Consider the following 20,618-nt stretch of genomic DNA (forward strand, 5'->3'; position numbering starts at 1 on the left):
TACCTAATAGAAAAATAATAACTTAATTAGTTACCTATCCCCGTTCCCACGATGGGTGGAAGATCCTTCTCCTCCGGTCTGTGCTGTGAGTGACTCGGCACAGACAGATGCGATGACGCCACTACATCGCGCCTGCCTGTGCTGAGCCACTCGCAGCACTGTGCCTTACTCAGGCTCCAGCATTGAACCCAACTGAATGTGCATCTGCGGACGCAGATTCAGTTGGAAGCGGGTCCAGCGCAGACAGCGCTGTGTGGCAACGGGGGCCCTGCGGGCCCCCCAGTCTTAGGGGCCCGGCCGCAGTTGTGACTGTTGCAACCCCTATAGTCATTGCCTGGGACACATTGCCTGGGACACTGCTCTGCTCCTGACAACACTATCCATATATGGACAGTGATGTCAGGGGCTGTCCCAGAGACGGAATCCCGGAGCAGAGCCGCTAGCCCTCTGCCTGGGACTCCTCTCATCCTTACATCACTGTCCATATATGCACAGTGATGCCGTGACAATGGCAGCGTCAGCACCTGGCTGCCGAGTGGGCCCCTCCAAATGTATTGGGCCCCGGCAGTTGCCCGGGTTTGCCGGATGCTGACGCCGGCCCCGATTCCAGTATGTATATAGTTATCAGAGTGTGGAGTTACATAGGACTGCAGGTAACATATACTACATTATCTGTACTCAGAAAGTTATCACTGTGTTTTTTGTTACATAGAACTGCAGCTAACACTACTACATTATCTGTACTCAGAGAGCTATCTATCACTGTGTGTTATCTGTTGTGTTACATAGAACTGCAGAGAACACTACTACATTATCTGTACTCAGAGAGCGATCACTGTGGGTTATCTGTGGTGTTACATAGGACTGCAGGTAATACTAATACATTATCTGTACTCAGAGAGTTATCACTCTTATCTGTGGTGCTACATAGGACTGCAGGCAACATCTACTACATTATCTGTACTTAGATATTACTGTCTTTTATCTGTGGTGTTACATAGGGCTGCACATGAAATCCACAACATTATCTGTACTGGGTATATATGTGCCTGTGTGGGTATATATGGGTCTGTTTGTGAATGTGTCTTTGTTCTTGTATATATGTGCCTTTTATGTATTTGTATATGTCCCAATCCGTGTATTTATCTGCCGGTGTGTGTGTGTGTGTGTGTGTGTGTGTGTGTGTGTGTGTGTGTCTGTACATATGTGTCTGTACGTCTATATATTTACCTGTATGTATATATTCCAGATGTGTGTATGTATATTTGCCTGTATGTCTAAATATCTGTCTTTATGTATGTACAGCATATATGTTCCAGCATGTCTATATATGTGGTTACATTTTGGTTTGTGTAGGGGGCGGCAAAAGAGAGTCCCGTACAGGGCGCCATCCAACCTAAGGCTGGCCCTGTATATAATAACAACTTTTGAAGAACTACCATGTTAATATTCTATACCATACTTATATTTAATGTATATCAGAGCTCATGATTAGACTTTCCTCTTTTTATTGTGTCTGTAGACCTTTTTAAATGCATATATATTTGTCAATAAAGATCATTTCATATTTTTGATACTCAAAAATTGCAATTGCATCTTTTTCTCTTCTTTGGTTTATCTATTTAGTTATGATGCAGGCAATATATACTTGTCTTCTGATTACCCCCCTAAAAAACGATTTGTTTACATAATTGGTACAATCTGGTGGGTGATCACTACGATACTTGTTGGTTATACTAGTATAGTGGTCGCCTTACATTAACCAACTCTGCTGGATAGGATAGGTCCACAAATGGTACTTGTCATGTAGTGGAATGGGGGATTGTTGGTCAATTTACCCAACTGTTCAGTCCACCCCGGGGGAAAAGAGTGCAGAAATACTGTAGTTCAGGGGTCTCAAACTCGGCCGGGTAAGTGGGCGACATATAGAAAATATGGGAAGTTGACAGGCCGCATTACTTTCAAATTTGATACAATACCAAATTATTGTTAATCAATTAGTTATTTGAACTATTATAACACTATATTACTATAATAATAATAATAATAAAACATTACTATAATAATACAGCTAGGTTTAAAATTGCAGAGAATTCTCCACGTGCTTATTTCAACAATCCAGTTTCCCAGTTTAAGTGTCGCTAAATGCAGTCCTGCGGCTCAGTTGGCAGCGTTTGGCAGACACACATGTCAAGATTCGGCAGCCCCTTTTTAGATAGTGCCACAGAGTCCTCTGTGGATTCCTCTGCTGTTGGAACCCCTGACGTCACTTTCCATACACAGTGATGTCAGGGGATCCTCCTGGACCGGAATATGATATCTGGGGCAACCCCAGAGCCGGTGTCCCGGTGCAGAACACTAGTATAGGCTCTGTGCCAGAACTCTGGGGAAGCCACTGACATCAGTGTCCATATATGGACAGTGATGTCAGGGGCTTGCCCAGAGATGGAGTCCTGGAGCAGAGCTACTTCTAGCACTCTACCTGGGATTCCAGCTCTGTTCCTGACATCACTGTCCATATATGGACATGGATGTCAGGGGAAACCCCAGAGCTTGAGTCCCGGGCAGAGCGCTAGTAGTCTCTCCTGGGACTCCAGCTGTGCTCCTGACATCACTGAGACTCCTGCTCTGGGGAAGCCCCAGACATCGCTGTCCATATGTGGACAGCGATGTCAGGGGATTCCACAGAGTCCCGGAGCAAAGCCTATACTAGCGCTCTGCCCGGGACTCCGCTCTGGGGAAGACCCTGACAACACTGTGCATATATGGACAGCCATGTCAGGGAATTCCACTGAGTCCCGGAGCAGAGCCTATACTAGCGCTCTGCACGGGACTCCGGCTTTGGGGAAACCCCAAACATCGCTGGCAATATGTGGACAGCGATTTCAGGGAATTCCACAGAGTCCCAGAGCAGAGTCTGTACTAGCGGCTCTGTGTCCCGCGAGCCGCAGATGACAGCCCCAGGGGCCGCATGCTTGAGACCCCTGCTGTAGTTAGTGCTTTGTCAGGGCAGTGGTTATGAGTATATTAGTGTCATTAGGAGGAGGTAATGCAACCTGTTAGAGGGGTTTTTCACATTGAACATTTTTTTTTCCTAGTTCCTTGATGATAAGCTGATCACAAGGTGTCATTGGACTTCTTTGGCTAATACAATAGGGTCCTCAACAGGAGATCCCCCTCAATTAACTCAGAATTACCCAATAGGGTATTTTAAAATAAATTTTCTAAAGCAAACAACCAATTTTAATATTTGTACTTTACTTTTTTATGTCACTTCTACTATACTATGATGTGTGTTACTTTAATGCTACTTTCTAAACCTGTACCTCCAATCTATTACACCAATTGAATAAATACAGTATATATTTTTGATTTATATCTACAGGATTCCTGTTTATACTTTTTGAAATCTTATTTTGGTTTCGTAACTTTCTGCAACTTTATTTTACCTTTCCAATAGACAATAGAATTGACCTTTTATTATTGTGAGCAAGACACAATGTTGCTGCCTAATTTTGTATTTTCTAATTTGAAACCTATAACAGATGCCCATATTCTGTAATTTCATTTGTGATGTGTGCTTTTTGGAAAATGGGAGGGAAAACATTGATTTTGTTAAAAGCACAGCAAGGCAGAGGCTCACAGTGTGTGAAGAGCCTGCGTAGCGGTGAGATGAATAACATGCTGCTACCAAATAGAAGTGTCTACTTCTTTGGCAAAAAATATCTTGATATGAGCGCAATGTTATCTTTGGAATATAATCCTTATGGCCCAGGTCCCAGACAGCATGAAATCTCTATGATTAGAGATTGTTATATTACTTTTACTACCATAAGTCATTAACAGTAAATTGTACTTTATAAGCTGAACAGAGTCTAAACTTATTTTTAAAGAGGTTGTCCGGTTTTAGCAAATTATTGCTATTTTTCGTATAAAAGTTATAAAATATAATGATCCCAGCACCTGTGTGCCCATCCCATGACCATGGACAGAATTTTATCCACTGGAATAAAACACTGAATGTTTCTAGTGAATAACAACAAGAAGAAAACTTGAAGACTGTGAGGAATTAATACAGAAAATATATTGTAAAATAAAAAACTTTTAATTACACAAAAAATAAAATTTATTTGCTCAAAAAGGACAACCCCTTTAAAAAGCAATCCTAAAAACTTTACATGTATCTTATTGTTTTCTTATAGGTCAACAAAAGTCAGAAATGAAAATGTTACATGCTCAGATCCATATTCATAGGGTGTGGACACTAGAAGACTGTGGCTGCGCTGGGCTCCTGTGTCCCAGGCTAGGGAGGTCATCTCACCTGGTATCATGACATTATTTATTGTAATGAAGTCATCTACTTCAAAGGGGAAAACCCCCATTTACATGTGATCGAAGAGGAACTTTTTTTGGGTCTCTGAGTTGCCTTGGGATGAACAGTCCACCTACTAATATGATTATTACATGTAAGACTATTTCCATTTAGCCCCTGAACATAGGGGATTGAAAGGTGGCGGTAGCACCTGGGCCCTACTACCGGAAGGGGGTCAAAAGGCTGTATTAGGCAGACACCAGTATTATAAATGGCCAATGATAGTTGGAGCGCCCCGTTTTAGATTTGAATTAGATTCCAGGAGCTTCAGGCTATGCTATGGTATACAGCAACACAGTATAAATCTTAGTTGTGCTTTGTTTCTTGTAGTGGGGATTTCACAGTATATTGTTCATGTCATGAACAGTATGTCATTGATATATGTTACACATATGTACACAGCAAATTCACAATAGAATATTTTACATAACAACCAGCTAGGATAAGAAATTGAAATAGTAATGCAAAATGAGCAGACAATGACTGAAACTTTATACAGCACAAATATCTCATCTATGCATCATACACGATATAAGCTGGTGCCCCCCAATTTTCTTCAATTATCCTGATTAGCTGTTGCTGTACACAGCGTTTCCATCTCCATAACAGAGTATGACATTATCCTGTAATGAACTGGTGTAAAATGAGCGAACAATGGCTGAAACAGTATATAGTACAAACTTTCCAAAGATCTCATGCCAAGGTAATACCCTGGTTGCCGTCAGGAGAAAAAGCGGTTGGACTAGTTGGATTTTATACTTTTCAATCTTTTGTTCCCCAGGGGATAGTTGCCCCAGAAGATTATGAGGGTTGCTTATTACCGTACTTAAATAAACATGCACACTCAGCTGTTCCAACAATACATCTTTATGGGGGAGACAGACAAGGCAGGTGTCAGCTAATCTAAGTCTACAGGCAGCTTTAGAACAACCACATTATCTCTTTGTATGGACCAGGTTCTGTACTCCACACTTAAAGGCAGGGATGTAACTAGGAAAGACTGGGCCCCATAGCAAACTTTTGACTGGCCCCCCTCCCCTGGGTGCCACACACAGCCCCCCTTGTAGATAGAACCCCCTGTAGATTGTGCCATACAGCCCCCCTGTAGATTGTGCCATACAGCCCGCCTGTAGAATGTGCCATACAGCCCCCCTGTAGATTGTGCCATACAGCCCCCCTACAGATTGTGCCATACAGTCCCCCTGTAGACAGTGCTATACAGCCCCCCCTGTAGATAGTGTCACACCCCCCTTGTAGATAGTACCATATTTTTCCCCTGTAAATAGTGACATACAGCCCCGTTTGTAGATAGTGTCTCCCACCCGGCCCCTGCAAGACAGTTCCATACAGCACCCCATTGTAGATAGTGCCCCCACCTCCAACTTGTAGCTAGTGCCATACATCCCCCTTGTAGATAGCACCCCTACCTCCCCCTGTAGTTAGTGCCCCAACATCCCCCTTGTATATAGTGCCATACAGCCCCCCTGTAGATAGTGCCCCCACCTCCCCCTTGTAAATAGTGCCATATATCCCCCCTTGTAGATAGCGCCCCTACCTCTCCCTTGTAGATAGTGCCGTACAGCCCCCCCTTGTAGATAGTGCCGTACAGCCCCCCTGTAGATAGTGCCCCCCACCGATCCCTTGTAGATAGTGCCATACAGCCTCCCATTATAGATAGCACCACCCACATCCCCAATGTAGATGGTGCCATACATCCCCCCTTGTAGATAGTGCCCCCACCTCCCCCTGTAGATAGTGCCCCAACCTCCCCCTGTAGATAGTGCCCCTACATCCCCGTTGTAGATAGCACCCGACCTCCTCCTTGTAAATAGCATCCCCACCTCCCCCTTGTAGATAGCGCCCCACTAACAAATAAAACAAAAAAAATTATATTCACCTAGGCCCGGTTCCCACGACAAAGAGAGCTGCTTCACAGAATTCTCAATGCCGACGGGATCCTTGCGTGATCCAGTGACGTAATTTTTGCCGGCCTGCGCAGGGATCGGCACTGACGGGTTCTCTGACACGCAGGATCCACCTGTTATCAATCACAAGTTATAGGGTATGTTCACACGCACTACTTACGGACGTAATTCGGGCGTTTTTGCCCCGAATAACGTCCGAAAATAGCGCTGACAAACATCTGCCCATTGAAAGGAATGGGCAGACGTTTGTCTGTTCACACGAGGCGTAATTTACGCGCCGTTGTCAAATGACGGCGCGTAAAGAGACGCCCGCGTCAAAGAAGTGACCTGTCACTTCTTTGGCCGTAATTGTAGCCGTTATTCATTGACTCCAATGAATAGCAGCGCCAATTACGTCCGTAATGGACGCGGCGTTCAAGCGCCTGCACATGCCGTTACGGCTGAAATTACGGGGATGTTTTCAGGCTGAAACATCCCCGTAATTTCAGCCGTTACGGACGCCCTCGTGTGAACATACCCATAAACTTAGATGTGATCGGTAACAGCTCGATTCTGAGTGTCACTGGACCCACTGTTAGGGTATGTTCACACGGCGGGGGTCCGTAACGGCTGAAATTACGGGGATGTTTCAGCCTGAAAACATCCCCGTAATTTCAGCCGTACCGGTATGTGCAGGCGCTTGAACGCCGCGTCAATTACGGCCGTAATTAGCGCTGCTATTCATTGGAGTCAATGAATAGCGGCTCCAATTACGGCCAAAGAAGTGACAGGTCACACTTCTTCTACGCGGGCGTCTATTTACGCGCCGTCATTTGACAGCGGCGCGTAAATATACGCCTCGTGTGAACAGACAAACGTCTGCCCATTGCTTTCAATGGGCAGATGTTTGTCAGCGCTATTGAGGCGCTATTTTCGGGCGTAATTCGGGGCAAAAACGCCCGAATTACGTCCGTAAATAGGCCGTGTGAACATACCCTTACTGGACCTATCAGTGCCGCTGACCTGACAGATACAGTTGTCAGCACTAGATATACCTGCTCTTTATACAGGATACAAAGCGGCTGTATCTCAAAAAGTTCAAATAATTTTTACTAAAAAGTAATTAGAAAGTTGCTGTTTTATTGTAGAAAAAAAATGTTTTATCATTGCTATAGAACTGCCACTATTAACCCCTTCCCACTGTGGCCACTTTTGACCTTCCTGACAGAGCCTCATTTTTCAAATCTGACATGTTTCACTTTATGTGGTAATAACTTTGGAATGCTTTTACCTATCCAAGCGATTCTGCCATTGTTTTCTCGTGACTTTATGCTACTGGCAAAATTTGCTCGATACAGTCAGTATTTAATTGTGAAAACCACCAAAATTTTGCGGAAAATTGCAAAAATTTGCATTTTTCTACATTTAAATGTATCTGCTTGTAAGACAGGCAGTTATTCCACACAAAATTGTTGCTAATTAACGTCCCCCATATGTCTACTTTAGATTGGCATTGTCTTTTGAACATCCTTTTATTTTTCTAGGACGTTACAGCGCTTAGAACTTTAGCAGCAATTTCTCACATTTTCAAGAAAATTTCAAAAGGCTATTTTTTCCAGAGACCAGTTCAGTTGAAGTGGCTTTGAGGGCCTTATATATTAGAAACCCCCCATAGGTCACACCATTTTAAAAACTGAACCCCTCAAAGTATTCTAAACAGCATTTAGAAAGTTTCTTAACCCCTTACGTGTTTCACAAGAATTAAAGCAAAGTAGAGGTGAGGTGAAATTTACAAATTTCCTTTTTTTTTTTTTTGCAGAAATGCATTTTTAATCCTTTTTTTTGTAAAGCAGAAGGTTTTACCAGAGAAACGCAATTCAATATTTATTGCCCGGATTTTACAGTTTTAGGAGATATCACACATGTGGCTTTAGTGTTCTACTGAACTGAATCACCGGCCTCAGGAGCACCTAGGGGATTTTTGGGCCTCGTTTTTATTAGGTATATTTTAGGCACCATGTCAGGTTTGAAGAGCTCTTGCGGTGCCAAAACAGTGGAAATCCCCCTAAAGTAACCCCATTTGGGAAACTACACCCCTCAAGGAATTTATCTAGGGGTATAGTGAGCATTTTAACTCCACAGGTTTTTTGCAGAATTTATTGGAAGTAGGCAGTGAAGATGAAAATCTAATTTTTTTTTCAATAAAATGTAGGTTTAGCAATTTTTTTTTCATTTCCACGAGAACTAAAGCAGAAAAAACACTGCAACATTTGTAGAGCAGTTTCTTCTGAGTAAAACAATAGCCCATATGTGGTAATAAACTGCTGTTTGAACACACGGCAGGGCACAGAAGGGAAAGAGTGCCATTTGACTTTTGGAGCTCAAATTTAGCTGGAATGGTTTGTGGAGGCCATCTCACATTTGCAAAGCCCCTGAGGGGACAAAACAGTGTAAACCCCCCAAAAGTGACCCCATTTAGGAAACTACACCCCTCAATGGATTTATCTAAGGGTATAGTTAGCACTTTGACCCCACAGGTTTTTTGCAGAAATTATTGGAATTAGGCCGTGAAAATGAAAATCTACATTTTTTTCAATAAAATGTAGGTTTAGCTATTTTTTTTTTCATTTCCACAAGGACTAAAGGAGAAAAAGCACCACAACATTTGTAAAGAAATTTCTCCCGAGTAAAACAATACTCCATATGTGGTTATAAACTGCTGTTTGGACACACGGTAGGGCTCAGAACGGAAGGAGCACCATTTGGATTTTGGTATCTGGGCACCATGTCACATTTGCTGTGCCTCTGTAGTACCAGAACAGTGGAAACACAACAAAAGTGACTCCATTTTGGAAACTACACCCATTAAGGAATCATCTAGGTGTATAGTGAGCATTTTGACCCCAAAGATTCTTTGCTGAATTAATTAAAATTAAGTTGTGAAAATGAAAAATTAAATTTTTGTCCAATAAGATGTAGTTTTAGATCAACATTTTTCATTTTACAAGGAATAAAGAAGAAAAAGCACCCCAACATTTGTAAAGCAATTTCTCCCGAGTATGGTAATACTCCATCTGTGGTTATAAACTGCTCTTAACATATATGGGAAAGTTCAGAAGAAAATAAGTTGGTATTTGACTTTTGGAGCGTAGATTTTGCTGGAATGGTTTGCGGACGCTATATTTTGCATTCACAAAACCACAGATGTAGCAAAAACAAAAAAGTGACCCCATTTTAGAAACTACACCCTAAAGACATTTATCAAGGGGTATAGTGAGCATTTAGATCCCAAAGGTGTTTTCAGAAATTAATACACAGTGGATGATGAAAAGTAATAATTGATTTTTTCCACTGATCTGCCATTTCACCGCTCAATATGGTCTGCCCAGCTTGTGCCATTGGAGAATCTTACCCTACAAATTGTTAAGCGGGTTATGCCTTACTTGTGGACGTAAACTGCTGTTTGGGCACACTGTAGGGCTAAGAAGGGAAGGAGCGCCATTTGAAGCATGGATTTTCCTTGGTAGTAGTTTCGTTTGAGTATTACAGGTATTTCAGTTTATAATGTGGGGGCATATATAAGCTGTGCGGAGTACATGAGGGGCATAATAAGAGGGTATAATAATGGGGTAAATAATACAATTATCCATAAATGTGTGGTACGCTGTGAAGCAATCCATTATGCGCAGGCCGGTGACGTACTGATAAACAGTTTTCTTTCATATCCCCATTTTGTAACACTGCACCTTTTTGGGGACTTTTCCTCCTTTGTAGTTTGGAAAATTTTGCTGGGAAAGTGTTGCCCTGGTAGAACATGGGCGCCCTCCCTTCCAGCAGATGTGGTATGTCCCTTCCTTGTTCCTTAATATTGTGACCCTGAAACTGAAGGAATGTTCCCCTCCGGCCTGCACATCGGTTTGTTTTTTCATCACCATATTACTAGTGCCATAACATTTTTATTTTTCGGTTGATGGAGATGTGTGAGGGCTTGTTTTTTGCGAGACAGGCTGTCGATTTTATTGGTATAATTTTGGGCCACATACGGCTTTTTGATCACTTTTTATTTCATTTTTTTTAAATTGGAAATTACCAAAAACAAGCAATTCTGGAATATTTCTTTTTATTGGTTTTTTTTCTGCATTCACCGTGCATCATAAATGACATGTTAACTTTATTCTGCGGGTCGATACGATTACGTACCAAACTTATATAGGTTTGTCATTGTTTATTTTACGGCGTTTACCGTGCAGGATAAATTACATAATAGTTTTATAGTTTGGGTTGTTTCTCTAATACACTGCACTACATACGTAGTGCAGGGTATTAGAGCTGTCAGTTATTCACTGACAGCAAGCCTATGAGGAGCCGCCAGAGACGGGTCCTCATCGGCTTTCATACAAGGCAGACACAGAGGCCATTATTTGGCCTCTGGTTGACATAGCAAACCAGCAATTGTGTCGCTGGGTTGCCGGTCGGGTAAAAACCCCATAGATGCTGCGCTCTCTATTGGGCGCAGCATCTGAGGGGTTAATCGGATGGATCGGTCCTGGCCGTTACGGAAGGGTGCCAGCTGTATAATACAGCTGTCACCACTCAGTGATGGTGCGGGCACTGCGACGTAACGGTACTGCGGTTTGCGGGATGTCGTATATATACGGCGGATGTCGGGAAGCGGTTAATAGTAATAATAACAACGATAAATATTATAATAATAATATCAGAATTAGCATCTGTGCTAAGCTTGTAATGAGGAAAACAATCTACATCACACGTTTGATAACAAGGTAGATAGAACCTTGAAAACCCATGATATATCAACAACACATCTTAATCATAGAAATATTCATGTTTGGTAGAGACGCATTCTCTCAAGGACATACATTTCGCAAACCGCAAATTTAAACCCACCACTCTCAAAAAGTGAAAGATTTTGTTACCTAGCAACACAGGATCCATCTGAAAATGGTGGGTACAGTTGGTCACAGGGACGTTTCATGAATCAAAGAATCATGCGCGTGAAGAAAGCGAAGTATCTAGTCAATAATAGCACGACAAAAATAAAGGTACAACTTATAGATATAATCAGTATTATACTACAGATGAGTGAAAATTAAAAATTGGTCCCTGCTGAATCTGTAGAAAACCTATGCGTGTTTCAATTCACAAATCAACAGATCGCAGTAGTCTTTGGGTCATTCTAAAAGTTGTTTTATGTATTATGTTTAGAGATTCAAAGGCTTCTCCGCAGTTTGTGCTTCTAGCAGTGTGGAAACTGGCTGAAAATCACTTTGGGCCATCAAGCTAGAATCTCAAATTCCCACACTGTCACTGTCTGATAGTGTGAGAATACCCCAAGTTATGTTTAATTATATCCTAGGTCATTTCCCACAAACTAAGGAAGCCAAAGAGAGGCTTTGACCATTCAAAGGCCATCGTTCCAAATACTTGCTCATTGATGGTCCCACGCTGCGCTCCGCAGACCTCAGTTAGACATATCAGTGACAGTAACCTCAGGGTGACAAGATCTTAAACTGTAGTCTCAATAATAATACAACGTATATGTTATGAACCTTGAACTGAGTGAATTGATTCACTCATCTCTGTCTGATGGTTATCTATCTATCTATCTATCTTCCTGAAAACTGGCAAATATATATATATATATATATATATACACACACACACACACACATACATACATACATATATATACATACACACACACTACCGTTCAAAAGTTTAGGGTCACTTAGGAATTTCCTTATTTTTGCAAGAAAAGCACAGTTTTTTTCAATGAAGATAACATTAAATTAATCAGAAATACACTCTATACATTGTTAATGTGCTAAATGACTATTCTAGCTGCAAACGTCTGGTTTTTAATGCAATATCTACATAGGTGTATAGAGGCCCATTTCCAGCAACCATCACTCCAGTGTTCTAATGGTACATTGTGTTTGCTAACTGTGTTAGAAGGCTAATGGATGATTAGAAAACACTTGAAAACCCTTGTGCAATTATGTTAGCACCGCTGTAAACAGTTTTGCTGTTTAGAGGAGCTATAAAACTGACCTTCCTTTGAGCTAGTTGAGAATCTGGAGCATTACATTTGTGGGTTCGATTAAACTCTCAAAATGGCTAGAAAAAGAGAGCTTTCATGTGAAACACGACAGTCTCTTGTTCTTAGAAATGAAGGCTATTCCATGCAAGAAATTGCCAAGACACTGAAGATTTCCTACAACGGTGTGTACTACTCCCTTCAGAGGACAGCGCAAACAGGCTCTAACCAGAGTAGAAAGAGAAGTGGGAGGCCCCGCTGCACAACTGAGCAACAAGACAAGTACATTAGAGTCTCTAGTTTGAGAAATAGACGCCTCACAGGTCCTCAACTGGCAGCTTCATTAAATAGTACCCGCAAAACGCCAGTGTTAACGTCTACAGTGAAGAGGCGACTCCGGGATGCTGGCCTTTAGGGCAGAGTGGCAAAGAAAAAGCCATATCTGAGACTGGCAAATAAAAGGAAAAGATTAATATGGGCAAAAGCACACAGACAATGGACAGAGGAAGATTGGAAAAAAGTGTTATGGACAGACGAATCGAAGTTTGATATGTTTGGATCACACAGAAGAACATTTGTGAGACGCAGAACAACTGAAAAGATGCTGGAAGAGTGCCTGACGCCATCTGTCAAGCATGGTGGAGGTAATGTGATGGTCTGGGGTTGCTTTGGTGCTGGTAAAGTGGGAGATTTGTACAAGGTAAAATGGATTTTGAATAAGGAAGGCTATCACTCCATTTTGCAACGCCATGCCATACCCTGTGGACAGCGCTTGATTGGAGCCAATTTCATCCTACTACAGGACAATGACCCAAAGCACACCTCCAAATTATGCAAGAACTATTTAGGGAAGAAGCAGGCAGCTGGTATTCTATCTGTAATGGAGTGGCCAGCGCAGTCACCAGATCTCAACCCCATAGAGCTGTTGTGGGAGCAGCTTGACCGTATGGTACGCAAGAAGTGCCCATTAACCCAATCCAACTTGTGGGAGGGCCTTCTGGAAGCATGGGGTGAAATTTCTCCCGATTACCTCAGCAAATTAACAGCTAGATTGCCAAAGGTCTGCAATGCTGTAATTGCTGCAAATGGAGCATTCTTTGACGAAAGCAAAGTTTAAAGGAGAAAATTATTATTTCAAATAAAAATCATTATTTCTAACCTTGTCAATGTCTTGACTATATTTTCTAGTCATTTTGCAACTCACTTGATAAATATAAGTGTGAGTTTTCATGGAAAACACAAAATTGTCTGGGTGACCCCAAACTTTTGAACGGTCGTGCATATATTGTGACAACCTGGGGACCACTTAGCCCATGGGATCGCCATCTCCCAGGTGAGATGGTTGGCACACATAGAAAGTTCACTCCAACTCCTTGAGTAAAAGGTTTAAACCAGCCGCAGCTAGCTTTATTGTCTTCACCACAGCAATCAGTGGTACAACAATAAACATTCAAAATAAACCCTAGGCTGTCCAGCCTCTAACTAACACATTCAGTGTCCCTCACTACGAGACACTGAGCCTTGTGCCCAGCACCTCAAAACCTTCACAGTTTTACCTCACACGGTGGTGACTCTCACAGGCTAGCATGCCTGTCTTCCCCAGACTGAGAGCCCTGTGTGAACAGTACACACCTGAATTAAAGAGCCGTCTCAGGTGAAACCTAACTAGGCTCATCAGACAGCCCAAGACATGGACTGTCTGTATGGAGTGGAAGCCGCCCTTCTCCTTCACACTCCAGCAAACCAGGCCCTATTCCAGGCTTTACACCCAAGCAATAGCAGAGAAACCCCACTCTGCTGTACATGCTCCCTGGTTGCTTAAAACCTGAGTTTCTGCACTGTCCAGTAGCTGCACTGCTACAATATATATATATATATATATATATATATATATATATATATATATATATATATATATATATATACATACAAACTAAATTGCAGAGACAATTGCAAGTGTAAATATATATTGAAGTATTTACTTGTAATATTTAGTACTCTAAGGGCACGTTCAGACGTGGCAGAGTTTTTCCGCTGCAAATGTTGGTGCAGATTTGGTGCAATTACGCAACGAATCTGCACCAACATTTGCATATTTGACAGTTAATTCAGACGTTGCAGAAAACACAGCGGACTTGCCACAAATTTCAGTTTTTGCATTGCAAAGGCTGAAATCCGCAGTGAAATTCCGCTTCTTCTCCGCAACAGACAGTGCATGCTGCGGAGGGAAAATTCCGCACCGCAGCCTATGGTCCGCAGCGCAGTTCTGTCTGAACTAACTTGCCTAAAAATTTATTGAAACAAATGTAAAAAACGACCGCTGGAGAATTCCACAGCAATTCCGCCACGTCTGAACCTGCCCTAACTGGACGAAATACCAATAGGGATACAAGTTTCAATAAAATAAATTATTGCATATGAATCTAAGTGGGCTTTTTTTTCAGAGAATTTGTAGAATAAACTGTAAATTGCTGAAGAAATTGTATTGACTTTTTCCTGCTGTGAATTATTATAATAGAATGAGCGCAGTAACTGCAGAACAACATCCAATCGATATGAGAGTGTTAGAAGGTATTACTCAGCACGCTGCTTTCAGGTCTTTCCAAGAGAGATTGAATAGAAGAAAAAGGCATCTCCTGTGCACTGTCCATGTGTACCTGACATTGTATGCAACTCTACACTATTACAGACATACTGTCCTAAGTGGAAAATATATTAAAAGTTAACGTACATATATGTTTATATGTTGGTAATCATACTTTGTATACAGGCTAACTTCACGGGGTGAAGAAAATATGTTTTCACTTTTACTAATGCGAGTCTATAAATAAGCCATTATGATGCTATAGATGTATTGGTATGTGATGGTACTATATCTCATACAACATTTTAACAAGCCACTGCGATGATACTTTTGCAACCAATTTCTTTTTTTGCTCCAAAATAATCAACCTTAAAAAAGCCTCCTACCTTTTTGTCTACAGCTCCTATGCAGAACTAAGTGTCCCCATGGTGACAGAGTACAACCAAACCATGTGTATAGTCATCTGATCCTGCAGTCATGTGTTACCCCATTTCTATCTGCTCCTCTCCTATGGTCTATATGTTAGCAAATGCAAATAGACTACCCAGAATTTGTTTATAGTCTGTAACCATGTAGACCCATAATTTTACATATAAGCTGTAGACACAAAAAGGTAGAATGTTTTTAATCAAGTGTATCTGCAAAGTTGCTTCATTTTTTAGTTAAGATTCATTAAAGCAATAAGAAAAAATCGAAATGTTTTAAAGCATCGGTGTATTCTAAAAAAAATAAATCTATTTTGTATAAAGAGTTATCCGTAGGTAATAGCAGATAAGTATTGAGGGGGCAGATTGTGGAATGCCTTGTAAAGGCCCTATTACATCTCCCAATTTTGGCTGGTGCGAGTGCCGATCAAAGAGACATCGTTGATCGGCCCTCGTTTGCTCCTGTCACATGGAGCTATGTATGGAGACGAGTGGTCGTTACTCAGATCGCTCGTCCTTTGCTGCCGACAAAGATAATATTTCAGTTTTTTAAAATGATACTGTAAAGGATCTGCCAGACACAGCTTCTGTGTCGACGCCCGTGGTTAGTCAGTCTGCACCTGCTCCTAAGTCTGATCGAGTGACACCTCCTTCTACCAATCAGGCTGGGAGGCTGAGGAGTGGGAGAGCCTATCACAGCCTGGCCAGACGGAGCTAGCTCCCGCCCTCTGTATTTATACCTTCACTTCCTGCTCCTCCTTTGCCTGTGACTCTCCTGTTTCCTGGCTCTGCTGCTTGTACTATTTGTCCCTGCTTCATATGGACCCTGGCTTACTGACTACTCTCCTGCTCTGCGTTTGGTACCTCGTACACTCCTGGTTTGACTCGGCTCGTTCACTACTCTCCTGCTCTGCGTTTGGTACCTCGTACACTCCTGGTTTGACTCGGCTCGTTCACTTCTCTTGTTGCTCACGGTGTTGCCGTGGACAACTGCCCCATTTCCCTTAGCTTCTGTGTACCCATGTCTGTTTGTCTGTCGTGCACTTATTGAGCGTAGGGACCGTCGCCCAGTTGTACGCCGTCGCCTAGGACGGGCCGTTGCAAGTAGGCAGGGACTGAGTGGCGGGTAGATTAGGGCTCACCTGTCTGTCTCCCTTCCCCGTCATTACAGATACGATCAGCATAAGAACGAGCTCGTTCATCTCCTGATCGCTGCCCTGTTTACACAGGGCAATTATCGGCAACGAGCGTTCTATGAACGCTTATCTGCCCGATAATCGCCCAGTGTAAAAGGGCCTTTAGTCATTGTTAGTATTCTGAAATGTACTGTACTTGATAGTTGGAAGGAGAAGCGGTAGAGAAAGGGGGACGTGGATTAATCGAGCAGCAGAGTTGAAGATGTATTGGACGGTCACAGGAGTGTTAGACGGGAGGCCACAAAGAAGGATGTTGCCATAATCTAGAGCGGACATGATGAGGGCCTGTACAAGCACTGGGGTTGACTCGAAGTCGAAAGAGCAGCATATTTGAGATATTTTTTTAGCTGTAGACGGCAAGTGGTAAGTGCTTTATTGTGTGGTCTGAAGGACGGGCAGGATTGAAAGCTTTCATGAGACAGCGGAGTTGTGAGATTGGGTAAAGTGTGGAGCTGTTAACTATGATTGAGAGGGGCTTCTGGTAGGTTGTTTGAATAGGATGGGGGAAAGATGAAGAAGAAGTGGGAGGAGAAGAAGGGGGAGATAGCTGAAGGGCTGGTAAGTCTAATTTGAATGTCATCTGCGTAAATGTTAGAGTTCTTCTTACAGTCCGTCAAAGACACTCCTAAGAATAGACCAGCTTGACTTGCCAATGACATCATTTGCGGTGCCATGATGTCATTGGCAGGTTGGCTTCTCCTAAAACAAAAATATTACAGCTAACAATGTTTTATCTTTGACCTTTGGAGAAAAGCAGTTCAGTTTATTTGTTTGTTTCTTTCTATGGCTAAAATGAATTTGTAATACCAAGATTTCTCTAGAGAGCTGTAAACTGGCAAGCAAAAAGTTTCTTCATTTCTGTTCTCAAAATAAGCATCACTGCAAATTTTTCATTTAACCCCACTCAATGCATGAATTATGTTCTACCCAGTAAGTAATTTGTACCAAAAACAGCAATGGCAATAGAATCATTCGTTTTTGCAGAACTAAATCTACTGTACACAGTTTGTGGGTTAATTCTCATAGATAATGCACAGAATTATAAATGATTGGGCTACATGGAAATTGTAAACCACAGAGCTCTTACAACAGGATGCTCCTCAATGTCTTTTCATCAACGATCAATGATTGTCTACATGATTGTCTACATCGGCTACAAGATTTATGAAGTGTCTACATAACACTACAAAGTCTCTCTTTTCATTTATAGTTGCTTGATAATTGATATAAAAGTCTTCTTCTGTTATATGGAATAACTGCGCTCCTTCTATTGATATCCTCCTCAAAGTGTAGCGCCACTAACTGATGCCCAAACAGAGCTGTCCTGGCAAGCTGATCCAGTCAGAGGATCATAAATTGTGTAGATAGGCACATATACAGTTTCAAGTACATCCTGTATGTTTTCTAAATTATATTTACTGTGTATTGGTTTGCTGCTATGCTATCTATATGCACAGGAGCCATGACTGTGATGGATACTGCAGTGCGTTTAAAGTGAGGTATATTTATCTCAGTTTCCCAGCAGAAAGACTGAATACAATGTAACACTACCCAGTACAAAATACCTCTGTAACCAGAACCAACACAGATGTATGTTTCAAATACAACACAAATAATCGGATCACATAATGAAATACCTCATATATTTACTAGTCATCTATACTGTTATAACGCATATCGATTCAGAGTCTGAAATCAGGTATCCCCCTTACAACATGCTTATCATAATGCTTTATGTCTTGGCTTTATAAATGAATATTCAAAAGTCGAAATATTGGTTCTGATAATAAATGTAAATGTAGCAGAGCAGAATGCAGCACATAATATATTTAGCCTGGATTCACACATACACTTTTCGATGCAGTTTTTTTGAGCCAAACACAAGTTGATATAAAAGAGATTAGAAGTATATGTCCTTTCTTTTGAAAACCTTTTCTGGCTTTGGATTAAAAAACAGCCTTTAAAGCTTACACTAAAACTGCGTGTGTGAAGGCCGCCTGCAAAATTTGTGCGTAGTGATAACTGTAAGTCTAGATAATACAATAAATTGATAATACGATCTAATAATGCAGTCCTATGCCATACTACCGATAACACACTGTGGTATCACAATGAGATATACTCAGGATTCCGACATGTGCTCAGCTACATCTGGCAATTATTACAACCGAATGCAAAGCTGAATCTATCATGGAGCCGTTCTTTTTGTACATTATGGTAACTCAGTGAGTTGCAGATAACTCATTAGGTTTACCTGCAGTCCTATGTAAAACCAAAAATAATGTAATAACTGTGATGACAAACTGCCACATTGGACACACACATATATAAACATATACATGTACACATACACATACACATATATACAGATGTAGCCATCTTTATCTTAACTGTTTACGCATTAAATACACAGTGTCAAGAAACTTTAGCTTGACTTTTTCAATGACTTTTGTTGTGTGATATCACACTGCGGCAAGTGAACAGAGTCCAGATAAACTTGGCTACATCTGTACCGTATATTGTTTAAAGTCAAGGATAACAGGGTGAATGAGATAAAATCACATCTATGCCACCAGCATAAAATCAGTCAAGTCTACAAATGTATTTTCTTGCAGGAAACTAGAAAACAGGGAAATTTGTTGAGAACACACTAAAGGGGATACATTTAAGATGAGTAAAATAGCAACAAACACTCAACATTGCAATGACAGTGCCGGGTATAGAACGATCGCGGTGCTCACTCAGAACAACATCTTTACACCCACGTGCCACCCAGAGTTCTATTGATTTACATAGCTTCACCCACAGTACATTTTATCCAACAAATACCAGCTGTCAGATAACATGACGGGTTTCCGGGGACACAGAGTATCCAGCAGTAGACAATTGTTACTGGTTAACGTTTTACAACATTCTTTTATGCTGAACAACAAAGAACGCGTCTCCCCATAAGAATATAGAACATATGATGAGACGTGCTCATACATTACGTGAACTCTTCCAATGCAGGGAAGCTTGTTGAATTCCGGACACGGAATAATTAGCCAGCAAAGTGCTGTATATGGCAAAACTCCATACGCCGAGGTGGGGAGAAGCCAAGCAAGCGCCGGCTTTAGCTGGAAGACAGAACTCACCAGTGTTGATGCTTTCACGAGCCCGGTGGATACTTCCCGTACACTAGCTGTACAGTCGTTACTGCTGCTTTGATAAGTCCTGCATCTGTTCCCTGTGTGATTGCTCACTGCAGTTTCTCCCATTACTCCATCACCCAGGAATGGCTCTGACACATCCTCTCACCAGCACCGCTGCCTTTCCAGAATCAGGTATGAGGTGTCGTCGCATTAACAAGGTCACATGTAGAAGAAAACGAAGCAGGATGTAAAGCGAATGGGAAAGTAAGCAGCATGTGAAGAGACGGAGAGGAATGCGTCCCTACAGCAACTGCTTATTTCCAAACACGGCAATATGCTGTGTGCAATTTAAAGCTCCAGGAAGTGGAGGTTACAAGGGGAATTGCATTGGATAATAAAAACAGAACCGTGTCCATTAGAGCAAATATCCACAAGTGTGGCTTTCCAGTTCTAGAATGAAGTCCAGAGGTCAAGGGTTGTGTGTTTCATTACAGAAGCAGAGAGATTAGTAAAGACATGGAAATGACTTCTGGAATTCTACTTTGATTCCTTTTTTAACTTGACATGAATAAGACTGAGCAGTTTGCAGGCTGGGCAGGAAATTCCTGAACAAATGTCTGAACAATACCCTCAGTCGCCGAATCCAAGTCTTTATGCAAAGTCAGAGAGCAGCAAACTGCAAGCCTAGCAATATCATGCAAATGTACAAGTAGAATTATGGCCGAACACTTCTGATTAAATAGACTGACGGGGTAAGTCCTCGCTAGTGATAGGCCATGTAGTGTCAGGGTAAAGCACCCTTTTACACTGGCAAATTATCGGGCAAACGAGCGTTCATAGAATGCTCGTTCCGGATAATTGCCCACAGGGCAACGATCAGCCGATGAAAGAGCAAACGCCAGTTCATCTGCTGATTGTATCGTTTTAAATGCATAAACTTTTATGATT

The 20,618-nt window shown here is 41.8% G+C and overlaps 1 protein-coding gene across 5 annotated transcripts in view; it reads right to left on the minus strand.

The window, feature by feature from the left end:
* The window catches only part of ARHGAP24 (Rho GTPase activating protein 24), a 923,793-nt gene that overhangs the window by 136,608 nt on the left and 766,567 nt on the right, over positions 1 to 20,618 (minus strand). Inside the window, exon 1 of one of the 5 annotated variants that reach the window (XM_075861042.1) lies at positions 19,674 to 20,009. The exons of the other annotated variants lie outside the window; for them this stretch is intronic. The gene's annotated coding sequence lies outside the window, so the exon portion shown is untranslated. Of the gene's footprint in view, positions 1 to 19,673; positions 20,010 to 20,618 lie in introns of those variants that run through there. 5 annotated transcript variants of the gene reach the window in all.

This window comes from Rhinoderma darwinii, chromosome 1 (genome assembly GCF_050947455.1).
Source record: "Rhinoderma darwinii isolate aRhiDar2 chromosome 1, aRhiDar2.hap1, whole genome shotgun sequence".
Classification (NCBI taxonomy): Eukaryota; Metazoa; Chordata; class Amphibia; order Anura; family Rhinodermatidae; genus Rhinoderma; species Rhinoderma darwinii.